The 18222-nt window shown below is 46.8% G+C and overlaps 1 pseudogene; it reads right to left on the reverse strand.

The window, feature by feature from the left end:
* LOC141091555 (uncharacterized) overlaps positions 1-18222 on the reverse strand; it is a 53857-nt pseudogene extending 35635 nt beyond the window's left edge.

Genomic DNA, 18222 nt, shown 5'->3' on the forward strand with positions numbered 1-18222 from the left:
AGCTCACACCATCTATGCTGCAACACACCATCAGCCCCAGAGGATCTGCACGCAGCGTTGGCTTAACATCTTGCTTGCCAAACACCACAGGTGGCGTCACGAACTATTCCATTCCATTAACTACAAACCACCATTGATTTGGGCGCCCAGGGCCATGGACCGGGTCACCGCAGCTGAGACACATCCCACTGACACCCGCCCGGTACTGAGTACCCCACAGCCCTGGGAGGGCAACCCAATTTTGGCATCACGAACAGGATGACGAGACCCGATACCAACGGGTTCTGTGCGTCTGAAATTTGTGAGACTTTATACTTTTGAAAATGTGCAGAAGACCTGATTTGACAGACTGTAAAATGGACATTAGAAATGGCCGCTGGTGCGGAGAAGAAGGGCGTGAAGAGATGGGAGGTCCTAGTAAAAGACTGCGAAGAGTATTGGGCCTTCCCTGCCTGAATTACTATGTGACAGCGATGTGGCCCAGCCCCCCGAGGGGTTCGTATACTGGCTTGGTATGGAGGCGCTGGAAGAAGACGCCACCCCCGGAAGGAGGGGCAGAAGAAGCCAGTGGCGGGAAAGAGGCCGAGGCAGGAAGAAGAACGCCAGAACGCCATGATGAAAGAAGACAAGAAGTCAGAAGAACAGGGGGAGGAGAGGCCACTCGTCCCTAGGCCGCCCACGCGGAGGCTGCAACCGCTGATACATCCTCAGCAGCAGCCGCCACCACCTCACACCCGATACTGCCATTGGATGAGTCCCGTTCGGAGAAGATACATGAGGGCTCTGGAGCAGAACGGAGGGCCGGGACCGCGCCCCGCCTGGACCAGGCGTGGCTGCACCGAGCTCCATCGATGACCCCGGCTGAGGCTGGCCTGGCCCCGGCACGGATCCAACTGCGTCCCATCCCACCAGTCACCCCGGGGGTTGCGGCTGCTGCTATCTACTACCCGGTACCAGAGTCGGAACCGTGGACGGAAACGCCAGGTATGAATACTGCACCGGGGTTGACCCTAGCTTTGGGAGCGGAACCCCTGGATAGGAATGGCCCAGTTGACCTCAGCCGACGATCCCCGGCTGCAGCACCATTGACTTGGGTTGGAGACGTGGGTTGGAAGAGGAACCCTGCCTATAGGTTCTCAGCGCAAGGCCGGGGCCCGGTCCCCGAGGTTGTATGGACACTTATGGTTCTGCAGCAGACACCGGTGGAGTAGTTGGCTGTAAATGCACTACTCCCATCTAAGACTTGGGGCACAACAGCAACTGAATAGAGAGCCAGGACTCTGGAGAAGGGAGTCCCCGAGAGAGGCTACAGCTGTCTGTCATACAAGTAGAGTTGTTAGGAACATCTGACAGGAGGAACTTCAGAGTACCACGGTACTGGAGCTTTTCACACTAAAAGGCGCAATAGAGGAGTCGTTCAGGAAAGGTACATGTTGGCGGAGTGTTGGAGAGGAGAATCCTGACTGGCCGGGGAGGTTGATTGAGTCTCTGCCCCGGAGGACACGGCACGGAGGCAGGCACCAGTGTGTACCATGAACTGTGAGTAAAGCTTTGGAACTGCAAGCCCTGGTGTCTTCCATTCATGTGCGCCAACACCGTCAGCACCGCTACATCTGGGTACCAACATTCCTCACATCCCCTGCGCCTATCCTCATCTATTGCAACTACACTGCCCTGGGGTTACAGCTTCACCTGTGGGGAGCTACACAATCTATGCTGCAACACACTATCAGCCCCAGAGGATCTGCACGCAGCATTGGCTTAACATCTTGCTTGCCAAACACCACAGGTGGCGTCACAAACTATTCCATTCCATTAACTACAAACCACCATTGATTTGGGCGCCCAGGGCCACGGACCGGGTCACCACCGCTGTGACACATCCCACTGATACCGGCCCAATACCGAGTACCCCACAGCCCTGGAGGGCGACCCACTTAGCCTTGGCTTTTGGTCTGACTGCGGGTGAAACTTTCGCCTGTGGCCGCTTGTAGGTTGAAACACGGGGATCTTGAATCTCTGAAAGGGGAAACCCATGATGCATAGTAACACTCATCAGCTGCTCAGACTCCTCTGCTGAGATCAGAAGATATCAAATGGGATGCGCCTGCTCCAGCCTTGCTCTTTTTAGCAGAGCCTTCTTCCACTTCCCCATCGCAGTCAGCTTAGTGCCTTGGAATTGAGAACAGAGCTCTTCCATTTGACCCATGCGGGGTACCGGCCCGTTGCACGCGGTGTTCGGGAACTCAGGGGGCAACCCGGTTGCAGGGGCGGCGGTCATACCTGATGCTTCCTGGTGGTGTCTTGGCTCTGATGCCGTATTGGACAGCAGTTGGTGGCAGCGGTGGTTGCTGGAGCTGCCTGGTCAGAGGCTGGAGACGGTGGTGGAGCGGATGGCATCTCCGGGTCCGCAGGGGGACCTGCGCGGCCGCGCTAGGTCCAGACAGGAGCACAGCTTCTTCCTCCTCAGCTCCCAGGAACTCGGGTAACTCCTCCTGGCAGGCAGCGCTCAGCGACGGTTGCAGCGTGGAGGTGGTACTAGGGGCTGCCGATGGCATTGCAGCAGCCGCGGGTTCCGCAGGTGCCACCTGAGAGAGACCCAGTGCAGCGGCGGTGGGTACCGGTGGTGAAGGTACCGTTGGTGTATGCCCCTCCTGGGCGCGCTGCAAGTTCAGAGTCCACAAAGCCTCCTGCTACAGCCGCAGACGGTGGGTCAGCTGGGCAATTTCGTCCTCCAGCTGCTGGCGGTCCATTGTAGAAGCGGGGTCGGAGCCTTCAATCAGTGCACGAGGAAGATCAGCTCAGCCTCCTCGCGCTCTTCAGTCCTCCGTGCTTCTTCCAATATGGCATCCTGGCATTCTCTCTCCTTCCTGGGCTCCTTTCCCGCCACAGGGCTTCGCTCCTCCTTCTGGGGGTGGCGTCTCCTTCTCTGCCTCCATACCAAGCCAGTATACGAACCCCTCTGGGGGTGGGCCATGTTGCTGTCGCATAGAAGTTCAGGCAGGGGAGGCCCAGGACAGTTCGCGCTCTTTTCTTAGGGCCACCCATGTTGTCACGTCCTTCTTCACCGCGCCAGCGGCCATTTTGAGAGTCCATTTTTCCTTCTTCACCGCGCCAGCGGCCATTTTGAGAGTCCATTTTATAGTCTATCAACTTGGTTATTTTGCGCATTCTCAGCAATTTTAAGTCTAATGTAATAAATCTTCAGCACACAGGACCCGGTGGTACCGGGTTTCGTCATCCTGTTCATGATGCCAAGATGGGTCGCCCGCCAGGGCCGTGGGGTACTCGGAGCCAGGCCCGTTGATTTTAATGGGAAGTGTCACGGCAGTGGTGACCCGGTCCATGGCCCTGGGCGTCCATGTAAAAGAAATAGTGTGGCTGATGATTAAAGTTTATAAGTCGATGATTCGTGACGCCACCTGTGGTGTTCAGCAATGAAGATGTTAAGCCGACGCTGCAGACAGATCCTCTGGGACAGATGGTGTGGTGCAGCAATGATGCTGTTGCCCTCCACAGGTAGGGCCGTAGTCCCAGGGCAGTGTAGATGAAGAGCTAGTGAGGAGTAATGGTGCAGTGTTAGGCACAGAGATGTAGCAGTGCTGAGTGGGTTGGCGCAGGACTAAGCGAAGGACACCAGGGCATGTAGTTCCGAAGCTTTACTCACATTATGTTGTGCATACAGGTGCCTGCCTCGGTACCGTGTCCTCCAGGTCAGGGGCCCAGCCAACCTCCAGGCAAGATGAAGTACTCCGTTCCAACACTCCGCCAACATATGCCTTCTCTGAATGTCTCCTTTCTAGCGCTTGTAATGAAGTACCTGTGGTCGTGTGTTAAACCCAACTTCCTCCTTTAAGATGTTCCTTTGAACTCTACTTGTACGGCAGATAGCTGTAGCCTGCATCAGGGACTTCTTACTACCAAGTCGCGGTTTACTTATGTTGCTGTTGTGCCCCCAAGTCTTGTGTGGGAATAAAGTGGTGACAACTTCTATTCCTCCGGTGTCTGCTGCAGGACCATTAGTATCCATACAACCTCGGGGACCGGACCCCGGCCATGCGCTTAGAACATGAGGATGGGCCCTGCTCTGACCCTAGTCCTTAGTTCTCTTCTTCTCCTCACGTTCCATACAAATCTTTCTTCCTTATGGAGAATCAGGCTTTCTATATCTCTTTCCAGTGCCAGCAGCTCCAGGACACAGGAGACTGCTGCAGCACCTCCCTCCATCCATCCCTCTCAGGGGATCTTCTCTCACAGACTGACCTAGTCCTAATAATCTCTGACTCTCTTGTGCAGACTAAGCTCCACCCACCTCCCAGCACTCTTCGTGTTCCAAGCAGGGAGCCACCAAAGGTGCTTTGCTACACTACTGTGTTGTGTGAGATGCAGGTGTTGGAGTGAGGTCAGGTGTCTCCACCTTACCTGAATGGTGGGGTACCACACCTCAGGAGGAGGTGCAGTACCTCTGTGGCGACTGAACCCTCAGGGGCGTTACAATATCCCACATCATCCTGTCAGCCAGAGCTACCAGACTACTCCCACTAATATACCACATCATCCCGTCAGCCAGCGCTACCAGACTACTACCCCTAATATCCCACATCATCCCGTCAGCCAGAGCCACCGGACTACTACCCCTAATATCCCACATCATCCCATCAGCCAGAGCCACCGGACTACTACCCCTAATATCCCACATCATCCCATCAGCCAGAGCCACCGCACAACTACCATTAATATCCCACATCATCCCGTCACAGCCACCGGACTACTACCCCTAATATCTCACATCATCCAGTCAGCCAGAGCCACCGGACTACTACCCCTAATATCCCACATCATCCCATCAGCCAGAGCCACCGCACAACTACCATTAATATCCCACATCATCCCGTCACAGCCACCGGACTACTACCCCTAATATCTCACATCATCCCATCAGCCAGAGCCACCGGACTACTACCCCTAATATCCCACATCATCCCATCAGCCAGAGCCACCGCACAACTACCATTAATATCCCACATCATCCCGTCACAGCCACCGGACTACTACCCCTAATATCTCACATCATCCAGTCAGCCAGAGCCACCGGACTACTACCCCTAATATCCCACATCATCCCATCAGCCAGAGCCACCGGACTACTACCCCTAATATCCCACATCATCCCGTCAGTTTTAAAAGGAATAAATTTATGGACTTTTGTGCTCTGCTTGACAAATTACCACATCAGAGTTGTATTGATGGATTAACCATTTAATTCCCAACGCGTTTCGAAGTATACAGCACTTCTTCTTCAGGGGATGACATATATGAATAGATAGAGCTGTCTCCGGTTATATACATACAAAGTTTAAAAATTGGCGCCAATGGTCACATGCTATGCGATACAGAAGTCAAAGTTCACATAGATGATATTGCATAAAAATATATTATTAGTTAATCCATGGTATATAAAATCAATCAATCCTTTCATTTCTGACAGAAAAAAAAGAAAAAGTCAGCAAAAGAAAAAAGAGAAAAGAAACGAACCCACACCACTCACAATAAAAAAAAGAGAGAGGAGGAGGAACAGTGACCCAGCACTCAAACCACCACACCAGACAGAAACAAGTCTTGAAGTGAGGAGAAGAGGAGAAAAGGAAAAAACATTAACAATAATTATATATATCAATTGTATAAAAATGTTTTTATGAATATATGTATTTTTTTATTATTTGTATATAAAATTGGAAGTCGCATATAAGCCTATGATGATAAAATTATTTTTGTCATTAAAAAATATAATAAATAAAAGAGTATGAATAAAAAGAATATGTGCCAATTACTAAATCAAGGATCATGAGAACAATTAGTGGTACTTGACTAAGGGAACGGGCTCACAGGGAGAGAAGTATATAGCACATATTCTTTTTATTCATACTCTTTTATTTATTATATTTTTTAATGACAAAAATAATTTTATCATCATAGGCTTATATGCGACTTCCAATTTTATATACAAATAATAAAAAAATACATATATTCATAAAAACATTTTTATACAATTCATAAAAACATTTTTATACAATTGATATATATAATTATTGTTAATGTTTTTTCCTTTTCTCCTCTTCTCCCTTCAAGACTTGTTTCTGTCTGGTGTGGTGGGTTGAGTGCTGGGTCACTGTTCTTCCTCTCTCTTTTTTTTTTATTGTGAGTGGTGTGGGTTCGTTTCTTTTCTCTTTTTTTCTTTTGCTGACTTTTTCTTTTTTGTTTTGTTCTGTCAGAAATTAAAGGAGTGATTGATTTTATATACCATGGATTAAATAATAGTATATTTTTATGCAATATCATCAAAGTGAACTTTGACTTCTGTATCGCATACCATGTGACCATTGGCGCCAATTTTTAAACTTTGTATGTATATAACCAAGACAGCTCTATCTATTCATATATGTCATCCCCTGAAGAAGAAGTGCTGTATACTTCGAAACGCATTGGGATTAAATGGTTAATCCATCAATACAACTCTGATGTGGTAATTTGTCAAGCAGCGCACAAAAGTCCATAAATTTATTCCTTTTAAAACTGATTTTTTGGCGGTCACGGAGTGGACCTTTGAACGTGCAGCAAGCTGACCTTTGATCTTACGTGCCTGAATCTCTCCTGCAAAGGGTGAGTATAATTGCCTGATTTTCTCTCGAGGATTTACCCGGATAAGACCCTATTGCGCTCTTTTTTCCTCCAACTTATATCTACATCATCCCGTCAGCCAGAGCCACCAGACTACTACCCCTAATATCCCACATCATCCCGTCAGCCAGAGCCACCAGACTACTACCCCTAATATCCCACATCATCCCGTCAGCCAGAGCCACCGGACTACTACCCCTAATATCCCACATTATCCCGTCAGCCAGAGCCACCGGACTACTACCCCTAATATCCCACATCATTCCCGTCAGCCAGAGCCACCGGACTACTACCCCTAATATCCCACATCATTCCCGTCAGCCAGAGCCACCGGACTACTACCCCTAATATCCCACATCATCCCGTCACCCAGAGCAACCGGACAACTACCCCTAATATCCCACATTATCCCGTCAGCCAGAGCCACCGGACTACTACCCCTAATATCCCACATTGTCCCGTCAGCCAGAGCTACCGGACTACTACTCCTAATATCCCACATCTTCCCGTCAGCCAGAGCCACCGGACTACTACCCCTAATATCCCACATTGTCCCGTCAGCCAGAGCTACCGGACTACTACTCCTAATATCCCACATCTTCCCGTCAGCCAGAGCCACCGGACTACTACCCCTAATATCCCACATTGTCCCGTCAGCCAGAGCTACCGGACTACTACCCCTAATATCCCACATCTTCCCGTCAGCCAGAGCCACCGGACTACTACCCCTAATATCCCACATCATTCCCGTCAGCCAGAGCCACCGGACTACTACCCATAATATCCCACATCATCCCGTCAGCCAGAGCCACCGGACTACTACCCCTAATATCCCACATCATCCCGTCAGCCAGAGCCACCGGACTACTACCACTAATATCCTACATCATCCTGTCAGCCAGAGCCACCGGACTACTACCCCTAATATCCCACATTATCCCGTCAGCCAGAGCCACCAGACTACTACCCCTAATATCCCACATCATCCCGTCAGCCAGAGCCACCGGACTACTACCCCTAATATCCCACATTATCCCGTCAGCCAGAGCCACCGGACTACTACCCCTAATATCCCACATCTTCCCGTCAGCCAGAGCCACCGGACTACTACCCCTTATATCCCACATCATTTCCGTCAGCCAGAGCCACCGGACTACTACCCCTAATATCCCACATCATCCCGTCACCCAGAGCAACCGGACTACTACCCATAATATCCCACATCATCCCGTCAGCCAGAGCCACCGGACAACTACCCCTAATATCCCACATTATCCCGTCAGCCAGAGCCACCGGACTACTACTCCTAATATCCCACATCATCCCGTCAGCCAGAGCCACCGGACTACTACCCCTAATATCCCACATTATCCCGTCAGCCAGAGCCACCAGACTACTACCCCTAATATCCCACATTATCCCGTCAGCCAGAGCCACCGGACTACTACCCCTAATATCCCACATCTTCCCGTCAGCCAGAGCCACCGGACTACTACCCCTAATATCCCACATCATTCCCGTCAGCCAGAGCCACCGGACTACTACCCCTAATATCCCACATCATCCCGTCACCCAGAGCAACCGGACTACTACCCATAATATCCCACATCATCCCGTCAGCCAGAGCCACCGGACAACTACCCCTAATATCCCACATTATCCCGTCAGCCAGAGCCACCGGACTACTACCACTAATATCCTACATCATCCTGTCAGCCAGAGCCACCGGACTACTACCCCTAATATCCCACATCATCCCGTCAGCCAGAGCCACCAGACTACTACCCCTAATATCCCACATTATCCCGTCAGCCAGAGCCACCGGACTACTACCCCTAATATCCCACATCATACCGTCAGCCAGAGCCACCGGACTACTACCCCTAATATCCCACATCATCCCGTCAGCCAGAGCCACTGGACAACTACCCCTAATATCCCACATTATCCCGTCAGCCAGAGCCACCAGACTACTACCCCTAATATCCCACATCATCCCGTCAGCCAGAGCCACTGGACAACTACCCCTAATATCCCACATTATCCCGTCAGCCAGAGCCACCAGACTACTACCCCTAATATCCCACATTATCCCGTCAGCCAGAGCTACCGGACTACTACCCCTAATATCCCACATCATCCCGTCAGCCTGGGGTCAGAACCAGAGCGCTGAGTGGAACAGTCCTAACTTCCATACCAGAGATTCCTTTAAGAGAGGCCTGGCTTCAGAAGCCGAGCGCTGAGTGGATTTGCCCTGACTTCCATACCAATGATCCCTTTAATAGAAGCCTGGGGTGAGAATCAGAGCACTGAGGGATTTACTCTAACTTCCACACCGGAGATCCCTTTAAGAGAGGCCTGGGGTCAGAACCAGAGCACTGACTGGATTTGCCCAAACTTCCATACCGAAAATCCCTTTAAGAGAGGCCTGGGGTCAGTACCAAAGCGCAGAGTAGATTTGCCCTAACTTCCATACCGGTGATCCCTTTAAGAGAGGCCTGGGATCAGAACCACAGCGCTGACTGGATTTGCCCTGACTTCCAAACCAATGATCCCTTTAATAGAAGCCTGGGGTCAGTATCAGAGCGCTAAAGGATTTGCCCTAATTTCCATACCGGAGATCCCTTTAAGAGGGAAGATGTGCCTTTGGTATGGAGGATGTGTGATGTGTATATGGGCAGGGAGAGGGGGATTCATTTGTCATGTGCTCTCTGCTCCTTTCTGAGGGGCAGACAATGGCTTATGTTCCCGGGGATGCTAGATTTCTCCCACCATGTAAGTGTCTGCTGAGGTGTTGTCGAGTTGGGAAAACTGTTGCTCATAGCAACCAATCACAGCTCAGATTCTTTTAAACATCTCTGGTGAAATGAAAGATGCTTAGTGATTGGTTGCAAAGAAAACTGTTGCTCATAGCAACCAATCACAGCTCAGCTTCTTTTAAACAGCGCTGGTGAAATGAAAGATGCTTCGTGATTGGTTGGTGACACACACACACACATTCAATTTTATATATAGAGATTGCAGTTTTGTTATAAAAAGCAGTAAAGGCAAACCCCTGTGGTAGTCAGCCCAATGTGGGTCTTACTGTAAATATCTACACCACAAAAGTAGCCTACAATGATTTGGGGGCAGTTTTACTATCCTTTGGTTATTTCGTCTGGTATAGGTTAGATTTAAGTTATAAAAGTTACCTGGAAGTGGCTCAGTGTATGGCTGAAGCCACATGGCAGGTAGAAGCCCCCTGTTACTAAATAATAGAGGGAAACTACACCAGAGGAATAGAGCAGCTCCTGAAGAAGGTGATGGTGTCATGTTGTGCTGTCACATATTGTGATCTTCTGTATCCAAGCTCTCGTCTACCTAGTTAAGGCCACATTACACATTATTCGGCCATGAGCAGAACGCTCAACTTGGCTGCCAAACGTCTCCGTGTTGAGCTAAAATATTGGTCATTGTAATTCCAACAACCAACTCTTTCTCCCCTTACTTCATCTGTTTGGGAAGAGTCTAAAGGTTCCATACGCATTAGACTGGTGGTTTTGATGGGTTCAAACGACTTTTATCTATTATGTATGGGGAACTCTAGTGTGTTTGGCTGGTGGGTTGAAATACTCGGAGATATCACCCTGCCTTGTGGCCTGCAGGAAAGGATGCCAGTGCCTCAAAGAAGACTTTAGAGGAGGAATGGTGGAGACTGGAGAGTGTTATGGCACTGAAGGAAGTATTGTTAAAATGGGTAAATAGTTGTGCACATGAAAGATCGGTTTTGGCAGCAAGAGGAGGAAATGCGGCAAACTCGGAAGTGATGGCCACTAAAACTGTGATTGGCCAGGTTTGGCCATTGTTGGTGTGTTGTGGAGCTTAAGTCCTGACCTGCTTGTTCATCAGGTAGAGACCGTGAGCTGGAAACCAACATGTGCTTGTTCAACTTGTAGAGTCAATGGATAGAAGCACCCTTGAAATAGTTTTGCAGGCCCATGGGCATTAGAGTATGGGTTCATCTCTCAAGCTTTGGGAGATACTTCAGCCTCAAACAGGTGATGTAAAGTGGACCCATTTAGATTTTTGAGGCCCCCTATCCCCTATGTATACCACTGATGTTAGACTTTATATTAGAAAAGATTGTGAAACGCGTCTACATTTCCAGTTGAATCTTTATTACTTTACATAAGAGCCTGGCTGTCATACATTTAGAAAGAGGCAAAGTCTTTTACAATGTGAAATCTAATCAGGCAGAAATAGTTCTCCGATTGTTCCATCCGTGTAAATAATGAAACATGACGACGATCGTGTCTTATTGCATTTCGTCCACTGGAAAAGACCGGGTTGTCCATCAGAATCTGATTATAAGTTGCATTCTATAGAAGAAAAACAGCCATAAGTAATTAACATTAATCATTTTCCCTTCTCTTGCAACCACTCTAAGTTGACCATAGATGATAACTTGGTACAATTAGCGCATGGGACATTCTTACCTTCATTTGGGCGAGGATAGAAGCACCAGATGGCATCCGGTTCCATACTGTTATAACAGCAATTCTTCGCGATACATTGCTCCGCTGTGATGCCGGGTTCTCCACAATTCACTCTTGAAAATGGGGCAAGTGAGCATTGAAATTCATCTAAAAACAATCAAAAAATCACATATGGTAAGCTCAGAGTCAGGCGGCAGCTGTAAAGGTTATAAGTCGGGATGAGTGAATCGGTTCTAGGTGATTTTAATTTGCATCAAATATGAATAAAAAAAAATTATTTATCCGGAATCCAAATTTGTCATGATCTGTTTCATACAAAATCTTCAAAATGGCTTCCGAGAACTTCTTGGCTAATTTCGGTAGAAATACCGAATTCGAATTTGACGAAAATGTGTTCATCTCGACTTATAGGAGATTAAGTTACAGCCAGCAAATAAAACTAAAAAAACCTTATAAAATATCTGTGTTTCATTAGTTTAGTTCCTCAAGCTCATATTAACATATATATGTGAACTTTCTTGGCTCCTTACCCACGGTGGGATATAGGGAAACACAAGGTAGCAGAGACTTTCTGTACAGAACGGGTATGTTTGGGGAGATGTAAGAAGGCAAGTGGGATATAACATGGCAAAGGCTCCTTAAGGTAGGTGTAAGTGGGGGAGGATGCAAGGTGATGGACAGAAGGAGTCGTAAAGTAACAGAGGTTCTGTTGGGGCCAGGGGAACAGGGGAAGCTGGAAGGCGCTCTATGGAAGGAGGTTGGGTCAATGGGAACACAAGTTTAAAGTGACTCTGTGGAAATTGTCCAGTGGAGCATGCAAAATTAGAAGAGGCTCTGCAGGGGAGGAGCTGCGGGGGAATCATGGGACATTGTTGCTCAAATCCTTATATAGTAGTTTTTCAATACTTTCCATCTCTCCTAGAATATCCAAGTCTAAGACCTCTTATAATTTGAATAATTCAGAAAACAGCGCCCCATAATCTTTTACTGTGTAAGGTGCAGTGACCGGACTGAGCCCTGCTGATCAGATGCTAATCCGAGAGTTGGAGAACTGAAACGTGAAAGGGGAAAAAGTGATGTAGCTATGAACAAAGACTATTTCCAAAAGTTGGAAACTTAAAGGGGTTGTACCAAATTTGGAAGTTATCTCCGAGTCTTAGGATAGGAAACAGCTTCCTGAGGGCTCAAACCTCTGGAACCTCCACCGATCCCGAGAACTGGGGCTTTTCAGATTGTGAATGGATCAGTGGTTGTTCAGTCCCGAAGACCAGCCGAACTCCACGCTGGCTATCTCCCATAAACAAAGAATGAAGCAAAGATGTACATGATTGTCCACCACTCCATCAATGGGATCAGTGGCAGTCCCAGTGATCAGGAAGTCCCATGGATAGGAGATAACTTCCCAACTTGGGGCAACTTAAATAACACCTAGGTGAAGCAATATTGGACCGATATACTAAAGTGGGTGGGCTTCGGACTTTCAGACACCATAAAGGTGTAGCTTGAAGCTCTTGGGCCTGCATGCACAATCAGTAACCTACGATAGGTGTTTAAAATAATGGGGTTTTAGTATGTGGCAAGAAGGTCTTTCCGTCCCTCAGTCACTAGGGCCCGAGTGTGACCCCCCTATAGCCATGATGACCCATTCTACGGGGTGTCTCATTTCCTGGGTAAACCGTGCACCAAACTTGGAGGGATCCTTAGTCGAACCCCTAAGGACTGTCCCTTTCTTACAAGCAGAATCCTGAAACCATCTGTAACCTTTCAGGTTTTATATGTATCACGCAAAGGCCGTGGTAAGAAATTAATTGATTAATTCTGTTTCTTTAACCCCTTAACGACCATGGGTATTTTTGGTTTTGCATTTTCATTTTTCCCTCCCCTTCTTTCCAGAGCCATAACTTTATTATTTTTCCGTCTATATGGCCATGTGAGGGCTTATTTTTTGCGGGACGAGTTGTACTTTTAAATGACACCATTGATTTTACCATGTCGTGTACTCGAAAACGTGAAAAAAATTCCAAGTGCGGTGAAATTGCCAAAAAAGTGCAATCCCACACTTGTTTTTTGCTTGGCTTTTTTGCTAGGTTCACTAGATGCTAAATCTGACCTGCCATTATGATTCTCCAGGTCATTACAAGTTCATAGACACCAAACATGTCTATGTCTTCTTTTATCTAAGTGGTAAAAAAAAATTCCAAATTTTGCTAAAAAAAAAAAAAAATTGCGCAATTTTCCGAGACCCGTAGCGTCTCCATTTTTCATGATCTGGGGTCGGGTGAGGGCCTATTTTTTCCGTGCCGGACTGATGTTTTCAATGATACCACTTTTGTGCAGATACGTTCTTTTGATCGCCAGTTATTGCATTTTAATGCAATGTCTTGGCGACCAAAAAAACGTAATTCTGGCGGTTTGAATTTTTTTCTCGCTACGCCGTTTAGCGATCGGGTTAATGCTTTTTTTATTGATAGATCGGGCGATTCTGAATGCAGCGATACCTAATATGTGTATGTGGGATTTTTTTTTACTGTTTTATTTTGATTGGGGCAAAAGGGGGGTGATTTGAACTTTTAGGTTTTTTAATTTTTTTTATTTTTAAACATTTTTTTCTTTACTTTTGGCATGCTTCAATAGAAGCATACGCAACCCGATCTGCTCTGCTATATATGGGCGATGCGCAACCCGATCTGCTCTGCTACATATGGGCGATGCGCAACCCGATCGGCTCTGCTACATATGGGCGATGCGCAACCCGATCGGCTCTGCTACATATGGGCGATGAGCAGATTTACTGCTGTGCTTTCAGCGCCGACGCCGACGCCGACCCCTGATCACGTGACGGGGTCGGCGATGACGTCATTTCCGGCCCGGCGGCCGGAAATGCTGTTTAAATGCCCACTGTCCGCTTTGACAGCGGGATTTAACTAGTTAATAGGCACGGGCGGACGGCGATTCCGCTCGCGCCTATTGCGGGCACATGTCAGCTGTTCATAACTGTTAATCTCAGCGCATCAAAGCAGGGGAGATGTCTGATGACGGACTGTGTCCGTCATTGGACATTAAGGGGTTAAAACCTAAAACCGTTTACGTCTTAAATTAAACAGCCTGAAGTTCTGAATTAGAGGGAGCGCTCAGCACGGTCACCTGACAAGTGTTTATGTACGTGCGGGCGCTGACTTATCACACATGGCACAGCGATATATCAAGGTTAACCATTAAAATTTTAAATTCTATATTGTAATACAAAGGACTGAGAGGGACACTGACACCAAAAGGGTCTTTTATGGGAGTCCCTCTAACTTGGAACTAGGGGGTGCCACCGTAAGCAGCAATTTCCTTTGAAGGTATTCAAATTGCCTCTTCAGAGAAGACGAGGACTTGAACTCTATAGCGCCGCCTGTTGGAAGCAGCGATCCTACAACTCACTATCAACCTTATAATGAGCCTTGTAATATGACTTAGGATAAAAGCCAAATCAGAATCTCAGTTTGCAGACACGGTGTTTCAGGGCATTACCCCTCATCAGTGCAAAACATGAGATCCGATTTGGCAAGGAGAGAGTCTCTGGACTTAGGTCTAAGGGGTAAGGTTTCTCTAGCTCTGGCATGCCAATGTAAGGCTAGGTTCACATTGCGTTAATGCAGTCCGTTCAACGCATAGCTGCCCACAAGCGCAATGTGAACCCAGCCTAAGGAAATTAAATATTCAAATTGCCACTTCGAAGAGGAACAGGACTCGAACTCTATAGCGCCGCCTGTTGGAAGCAGCAATCCTGCAAGTCACTATCAACCCTTTAACAAGCCTTGCAATATGACTTAGGAGAAGAGTTTGGCTCTTCAATATTCTCCTTCCTTGAGACTTCTCGCTCGACAGCAGAGCAGCAAGTGGACATGTTTCCTCAAAAGCATCAATTACTTCTTTATTTAACCAGTAAAGACTAGGCCATTTTTTCCTTTACTTTTTTAATAACCAGGAATATTTTTTGTTTTTTTGGGGGATGATTTTTCAGTACATGAAGGTTTGAAAGCATAAAACATTATTTTTGGAACAGAAAGGGAAAATATTTTTCTTTTTTTTTTTAAAGTAACACAACATGCCACTAAATAAACTTTTCATCTGAGTCTCCCTTTCTTTTATGATTTTTTTTTTATATACAGGACATATTTAGTTTTGGGTTGACAGGGGCAGGACTAGAAGCTATAGGTGGATTTTTAAAAAAAATTGTTTTAGTTATTATTTTTGTTTTCTTTTTGTATTTCTATTTTGTTTTTTGTTTATTTTTTTCATTGTATACATTGTGTTATCAATAAGGTAATAAAAGACATCTGGGGGGATTTCAACACATTTTAAAATTACAACATTGCAACATATATTTTTTAAAAGGCCATTTAGTGGGTAAAAACTCACTTACTGCTTAAAGTGTCACCATTATTTTAATTTTGATTTCATAAATCAATATTACACATAAAAAACAACAACTTTCTAATAAATTTTATCAGAGAAATAGTTTTTTTCTCTTTCGGAGCTGATCTTTCACTTTGTAAATTTTGCATTCAGTGAAGACGAGAATACAGTTGGTGCTTGTAGAATTCTATGGAGAGGGGAGGAGTTAAGAGGAGGAGGAGCTAAAGGCAGGCACGGACCTTTTGCCACAAGCTCTCCTGAATCAACAGTTATAGTTCTCAGTAGAACATTATAAGCACCAACTGTCATCTCCTATCTTAGTAATAGGAAACTTGTTTTCATTGAAGATACTGTTCCATGTATACTCGAGTATAAGCCGAGTTTTTCAGCACATTTTTTAGTGTTGAAAAAGCCCTGCTTGGCTTATACTCGAGTGAGGGTCCAGAACATGGAGGAGGAGCTGCAGAGGCGGAGCAGTGGGTCACAGGAGGCAGGAGCCGGCTGCTACGGCTCACTCCTGTGCCCGCTGCTAAAGAGAAATGAATATTCTCTGCACTGGCAATGAATATTCATTTCTCTGTAATAGCGCGCACAGTATCAGCCGCAGCAGCCAGCTCCTGCATCTGCTGGGCGGTCACGTGTGCCCTCTACTTAAGAGAAATGAATATTCACTTCTCTCCACTCCCATTCATTTCTCTTAAGCAGCATACGTGACCGCCCGGCGGCAGACACTGTGTGCGCTACTTAATACTCACTGCCTTCCATGCACATAGTTGAGTGGTGAGTATTCCGGCAGCTGTGCTCTACCTGTGAGCAGTGCATGACATCCCTACCATGCGCTGCTTAAAGTAGCTGCTGGCACCGGAACAAGACGCTGCGAGGGAGCACAGGAAGGTAACTATAATGGTTTAATATTATTATTTATGTTTTTTGATGGGGGCCAATCATACCAGGAAAAGGATGGGGTCATGCATACAAAGATAGGGAGGGAGCCATGCATATAAGGATAGGGAGGGAGCCATGCATGCAAAGAAAGAGAAGGAGCCATGCATACAAGGATAGGGATGGAGTCATACATACAAGGATAGGGCAGGAGCCATGCAAACAAGGATAGGGCTGGAGGCATGCATAGAAGGATAGGGATGAGGAGCCATGCATACAAGGATAGGGCTGGAGCCATGCATACAAGGATAGGGATGGAGTCATACATACAAGAATAGGGCAGGAGCCATGCAAACAAGGATAGGGCTGGAGCCATGCATACAAGGATAGGGATGGAGTCATACATACAAGAATAGGGCAGGAGCCATGCAAACAAGGATAGGGCTGGAGGCATGCATAGAAGGATAGGGATGAGGAGCCATGCATACAAGGATAGGGATGGAACAATGCATACAAGGATAAGATGGAGCCATGCATCCAAGGATAGGGATGAGGAGCCATGCATACAAGGATAGGGATGGAACAATGCATACAAGGATAAGATGGAGCCATGCATCCAAGGATAGGGATGAGGAGCCATGCATCCAAGGATAGGGATGAGGAGCCATGCATACAAGGATAGGGATGGAGCCATGCATAGAAAGATAGGGATGGAGCCATGCATACAAGGATAGGGATAGGGGCCAATCATACCAGGATAGATATGGGGCCATGTATGCAAGGATAGGGATGTGGGCTAATCATACCAGTATAGTGATGGGGCCATACATACAAGTATAGGAATGGAGTCATGCATACAATAATAGGGATGGGGGCCAATCATACCACTATAGGGATGAGGGGACAATGCATACCAGGACAGGGATGAGAAGCCATGCATATCAGGATGGGGATTAGGAGGCCATGCATACCAAGATGGGGACAATGCATACCAGACTTATACTCGAGTCAATAAATCTTCCCAAGTTTTTTGTGGTAAAATTAGGTGCCTTGGCATCTACTCTGGTCGGCTTATACTGGAGTATATACAGTAGGTACATTTTACCTATGAATTGAGAATTTGGGGAACTAGAGATCAGTCCCAGGAGGATCAAGAAGAATATTTCTTTGCTGGAGAAGGCACTCTTCTTTGGATATACCTAAAGTAAGAAATACCTCTTTCCACATGTTAAAGGAGTTATTACTACAACTGACAAACAGCACTGGACCGGTATGACCTTCCTCTTAATACATATTATCTCTTTGTCCCAATATTTCCTTTTTCTTTCCCTTTTTTCATGTCTTTGTAATTTAGAAATCAGCAATCAGCCTCAATCTTTTAGAGAACCTAACAGAAACTGTTCAGTTTGTCCACAGCACACCCGCAGGAGAAATAAAGAATTGCACTTTACCTATAAAACTCCAAGGCCTGAAAATATACTGTTACAGGTTCTCCATAGTAAAGCACACTCTTTGTAGGTTCTCTTAACCTTTCGCAGAGCTTAGAGATGAAAAGCCCAGATTGGGTCCTCACCTTTCTAGTAACGCAATATTTCCAGTACTTTCACACAGATAAACTAGTAAAACCATATAAAATACTCGTCAATAAATCTTTATAGCAAGTTGAACATACACATATAAAAACAAAGGTAGGTAACTTACTCGGCGCATCCAGCCCATGTGCAGAGCTGGAGGACCCAATAATGAGGGTGATGGCAAATAAGCAAAACACCTTGTAGTTCAT

Source organism: Dendrobates tinctorius, unplaced genomic scaffold (assembly GCF_039654945.1).
Source record: "Dendrobates tinctorius isolate UK_male_01 unplaced genomic scaffold, ASM3965494v1 ptg000054l, whole genome shotgun sequence".
Classification (NCBI taxonomy): Eukaryota; Metazoa; Chordata; class Amphibia; order Anura; family Dendrobatidae; genus Dendrobates; species Dendrobates tinctorius.